The sequence below is a fragment of the Peromyscus maniculatus genome, chromosome 17 (genome assembly GCF_049852395.1).
Source record: "Peromyscus maniculatus bairdii isolate BWxNUB_F1_BW_parent chromosome 17, HU_Pman_BW_mat_3.1, whole genome shotgun sequence".
Lineage (NCBI taxonomy): Eukaryota > Metazoa > Chordata > Mammalia > Rodentia > Cricetidae > Peromyscus > Peromyscus maniculatus.
In genome coordinates this window covers 46,962,812-46,968,115 of record NC_134868.1, presented here as the reverse complement: position 1 = coordinate 46,968,115, position 5,304 = coordinate 46,962,812, and the positions used below count along the sequence as shown (strand labels likewise).

Genomic DNA, 5,304 nt, shown 5'->3' with positions numbered 1-5,304 from the left:
CGACGCGGCCGGCGACGGAGAGCAGCGCGCCCGGAGCGAGGCTGCTCAGCCCGGTGAGGACCCGAGGCGCAGGAGGACCGGCCGCCCAAGTGTCGCGAGAGGTGCGGGGACTTCGCGCGAGACGTAGCTCCTCCTGCTGCTGCTGCTGCGGCGGCGGCTGCTGCGGCTGCGGGCGGGCGTCGGGCGCCGGGCACGCGCCGGGCACGCGCTGGCGGAGTGGGTGAGGGAGGGAGCGGGCAGGGGCGGGGCGGGCTCGGAGCCCAGGCTTTTCGGGGAGGAGCCGCGGAGGTGGACCACTGCGGGACCCACCCGAGCCGCTCGGGGCGCTTCCCAGAGGGGGATCGATCCATCGGGGCATCGGGAGCCCTGGTGGGTCCTGATTGACACCTAGGGGGCCCGACTGGGTGGGTGGGTGGGTGGAGGATACAGGGATGAAGGATGGGTTGGAGGGAGGCCGGAGGGCAGCAGGGCGCTGGTGTTGCTTTGCAGCCTTGTCCTGGGGGCGTTGGCTCGCTTTTTTTAAAATCTGGATTGAGAGGCTGCCCAGAAAGGTGTCCCTGAAAGCCCAAGAGGTGATTCTGACGGGATGGGGCAGCTGCTATAGCAGCTAAGGAGGTGTTTGGGTCCTAGATGATGTCACCTGGCGGCTCAGGCATGGCACGTATTCTCAGCACTCTGGAGATAGAGCTGTGGCTGGTTGATGAAGCGCCTGGCTGGCAGGGGCCACAGGAAGGAAAAACAAGATGCTTTCCTGTTTTCTTACTTGATTATCAGGCGAGGGTTGGAAGCATTTTCAGAAACAGAGAAGGAACTGAACGTCTGGACTTTTTTTTTTTTTTTAATCACACATTAATTGTCCGCACATCAACAGCTACACACAGATATCCACGCGTTTACTTTTTTATTGGCTTTTCTTGTTTGTTTAGTTGGTTGGTTTTTGGTTTTTCGAGACAGGGTTTCTCTGTGTAGCCCTGTCTGTCCTGGAACTCACTCTGTAGACCAGGCTGGCCTTGTACTCTGAGATCCGCCTGCCTCTGCCTCCTGAGTGCTGGGATTAAAGGTGGGCACCACCACCGGGCTCCACGGGTTTACTTAACACGTCTTATTCTGTGTTTTTTGCTTCACTTTGTTTGAGATGGTCTTGCGACATGTAGCCCCATACTGGTTTCCAACCTTTAAAAATCATTATATTCATATATTTGTGTGTGTGTGTGTGTGTGTGCGTGAGAGAGAGAGATTAACATTAACAGTGGCATTTAGTCTTTTTTAGGTTATTTTACTTTGTGTATGAGTGTTTTGTCTACATGTATGTGTGTACATCATGTGTGTGCCTCATGCTTGTGGAGGCCAGGAGGCATCAGATCCCCTGAACTGAAGTTACAGGTGATTGTAAACTTTGGTGCTGGTAGCCAAACCCTGGTGCCCTCTCTTCAAGAGCAGCAGTTGCTGGTGACTGCTGAGCTAGGGCTCCAGGCCCTAGACCTTATTTTTTACTTTGCAGGGCTCCGAACTCAATTTCGGAGCCTTGGGTATCCTAGGCAAGAGCTCTGCCTCTAAGCCCAACAAGTGATGCTTATCAATAGTGAGTTTCGGGGCTGGAGAGATGGCTCAGCGGTTAAGAGCACTGACTGCTCTTCCAGAGGTCCTGAGTTCAATTCCCAGCAACCACATGGTGGCTCACAACCATCTGTAATGAGATCTGGTGCCCTTTTCTGTATACATAATAAATAAATAAATCTTTTTAAAAAAAAAGTTGCAATTTGGAATCTGAAAACATATTAATGAATTTCTCATATCCTGATACCATTAAAATCCATCCAGTATATCTCGGATTTATTTGTGAGTTTGCTTTGTTATTGCTTGAGTTCTAAAATAGTTTATTGTTTTCTTTTGGGAGAGGATCTTAGGTACCTCAGACTGGCCTCAAGCTCACTATGTAGCCAAAGATGACCATAACCTTAAATGTGATTCTCGTGGTTCCATGGAAATAGTTTTGTTCTTGTTACTCTTGGAAGCCTCTCCCAAATCTCAAGGGTCCAGGGGTGTCCCTCTTTGTGAACTCCAGTCAGTCCATATGCCCACTCTGAACTTGGAACAGGAAAAGTAGTTAGTACAATGTCCACCTTGAAGTTCATAGTCCTATCAAAAGAGAAACAGGTAAGCAGATGTCTTTATCTTAGTGAGTACCATAAAAGATGCAGGCGTGACATACATTGGTAATAATCAAATATCCAGGTGTAGTAACCAAATATCCAGGTATATATCCAGAAATCCTTCCAGGAGGCCTAAATATTCCAGGCAGTATCCATGAATCTGATGTGTATGTGTATTTGGAATCTGCATTTTAAATAAGTGCTCCATATAATTTAGATGCAAATAGTTTGGATCTGTACTTTGAGAAACACACACTGCCTCAGAATAAATTTTAGGTTCCCCCAGAGGCCAAGAAGGTAGCTAGTTTCAGGCAAATATATGTAATAGCTCTCATAAACAAAAGCTCACTTAATTTTTCTAGGTACTACTTAGTTGTGTATGAACCTTTTTGTTAAATATTTCTTTAGTTGTGTGTAAATCTTTTTGTTAAATATTTATTAATATGTATGCGTGTATATCTGGGTGCGCTCAAAGGTCAGAGAGTTGGAGTTACAGGTCACTGTGGTTGTGAATTGCCTGGTGTGGATTATGGGAGTTGGACCCCACCCAGTCCTTTTTGTGAATAAGTACTCCATGATAGGAATTCCAACTACGCCCCCATGGTCGTGCATGGCGGGACATTGAAGTCATTTCCACCTAGTCATTTCTGGGTCATGCGCCCTACATACCCCATTCCCCATGGCTGCATGGTCACGGAATCGCGATGTGACCACATGATCTATGCGCATGCGTGGAGTAAGCCAAGTGCGCCTGTGTGCACGGGTGCAAACTGGCCCTTAAAAGGCAGGCCCCATGTTCCCCCACTCTCCCTTCTCACACATGTCCTTCCACAGGCCTGATCACAGCTATCCCTTGCTCTTTGTCTTAATAAAACTCTTGTTAGCGGATTCTGTCCTGTTTCGTGACTTTTCCTTGCAGGGTAAGAGCGCCACTAAAAACCATCACCCTTAGCCACTAAGCCATCTCTTGTGTGTGTGTGTGTGTAAACTGTAAACTGTGAGACACGCTTCTACTTTTTTACCTTTCAGTATTCTAGTGCAGAAATCAGGTAAGTATTTAGAATCTTGTGGCCGCAAGGTCTGGAGTGCCGCTAATCCACTGACCTGCTGCCAACACAAAAGCAGCGGGGACCGTAGAGAAACTACCGGAGGTGGGGAGTTAAGTTTGGTCTCGGGTAGTTGCTGACCCATGATCTACCACAAAACGCTAGTGTCTTGTAAGGTGCCTAAAAAGATGTATACCCAGTGTTGGACTAACTGCTAAGTATCAAATTTCATTCCCCTTGCTTTCCAGCATAAGCCATGTTTCACTCCATTCGGTATTTTACACGTTTGTTTTTCTGTGTGTGCAGATATGTGTAGCACAGTGCACACGTAAGGTTAAAGGTCCGCTTGTGGGAGGCAGTGCTATCTTCCCACCGCGGTGGTTTGAATGAGATTGGCCCCACAGGCTCGTATTCCTTGAATGCCTGGTCCCCACTGGGTAGAACTGTGTGGGAAGCATGAAGAGGCGTGGCCTTGTGGGAGGAGGTGCGTCACTGGAGGCAGGCTTGGAGGTTTCAAACGCCAGGCCATTCCCAGTTAGCTCTCTCCTTGTACTTACAGGTCAAGATGTAAGCGCTCATACCGCTCTAGTGTGTGCCTGCCTGCCTGCCTGCTTGTGGCCATGCTCCCTGCCAAGAAGGTCATGGACTCACCCTCTGACACTGTAAGCCCCAATAAACTCTTCTATAAGTTGCCTTGGTCATGGTGTCTTATCACAGCGATAGAAAAGAAACAAGACACACCTTCATGTGGATGCTGAGAACTGAACTTGGGTTCAGGCTTAGCAGCAAGCCCCCCTTAACCTGCTGAGCCATCTCACTGGCCCTCAGCACACCTTGACTTATGAAATTTTCATCTTAGGATGGGTTTATAAAGTAAGTTGGGTGCCTTTACAAGATGAAGAAAAAAAAATTTTTTTTTTTTTTTGGTTTTTCGAGACAGGGTTTCTCTGTGTAGCTTTGCGCCTTTCCTGGAACTCACTTGGTAGCCCAGGCTGGCCTCGAACTCACAGAGATCCGCCTGTCTCTGCCTCCCGAGTGCTGGGATTAAAGGTGTGCACCACCACTGCCCGGCTAACATTTCTTTTTTTTTTTTTCTTTTTTTTTAATTTTCCAGAGCTGAGGATCGAACCCAGGGCCTTGTGCTTGCTAGGCAAGCACTCTACCACTAAGCTAAATCCCCAACCCAGAAAAAATTGTAAAAGGCTACCTTTACAGGGAAGAAATATGATAGCTATTATTCTAGCCAGTAATTAAGGTGGTCAATATCTACACTGTCATGTTGATAGTATATATACTACCTACTATATATAATATATATTTAATATATATTAGATATAGGATAGACAGACAGACGAGACTGGTGAGAAGGGCAAGCCACGTCTGTGCCTTTTAGGAGAAACATACCAAATACTAACGGAAAACCAATCTACATAACACATGACAGTGGTTCTCCAACTGTCAGGGTCATCAAAACCAAATGAAGCCAGAGAACTTAGTAAGATAACCTAAGGAGACGTGATGGGTAAATGGAATCTTGAAATTAAAAAGATTATCAGATAAAAACCAAGGATGGCCCTTAGATAAATGTTCAGTAAAGGTGTTAATACAGTGGAATTGGGTGAGGTGTATATTGGAACTCTGTATTATCACAGAATTTCTAAAAATGGAAACTACTCAAAGATTACTAATAAATCCAGTTAGAAAATGGGCAAAATGTGGCCAGGAATAGTGAATGGTACCTAACTTCAGTCCTAGCACTCGGGAGGAAGGAGGATCACCACGAGTTTGAGGCCAGCCTAGTCTACAGTGAGTTCCAAGCCAGGTCCAGCAAAGTCCCCTGTTGCTACCAGGGAAGCTGGGCAAAGGCTACATGAAATCTCTGTATCATTAAAGAGATCTTTTTTTAATTTATTTTTCTCCCCCCTCACTCTCCCAGAGGGAGAGAACTAGCATCAATGGCAGGCAGCAGCTGCAGAAAGCAACACTAAGAACCGCTTCACGCTCAGGGGAGAATGCCACGTCTCCTCCTCGTGGTTTCCGGTGCTCTACACAGAGGAACTTCTCTTGTAATGAACTATAGAAATAACCCCTGAAAGTATAGTCTT

At 46.9% G+C, this 5,304-nt stretch overlaps 1 pseudogene; it reads right to left on the bottom strand.

Annotated features, from left to right (window-relative positions):
- Nucleotides 1-5,105: 5,105 nt before the first annotated feature.
- On the bottom strand, nt 5,106-5,304 carry LOC121823600 (small nucleolar RNA U3; annotated as a pseudogene).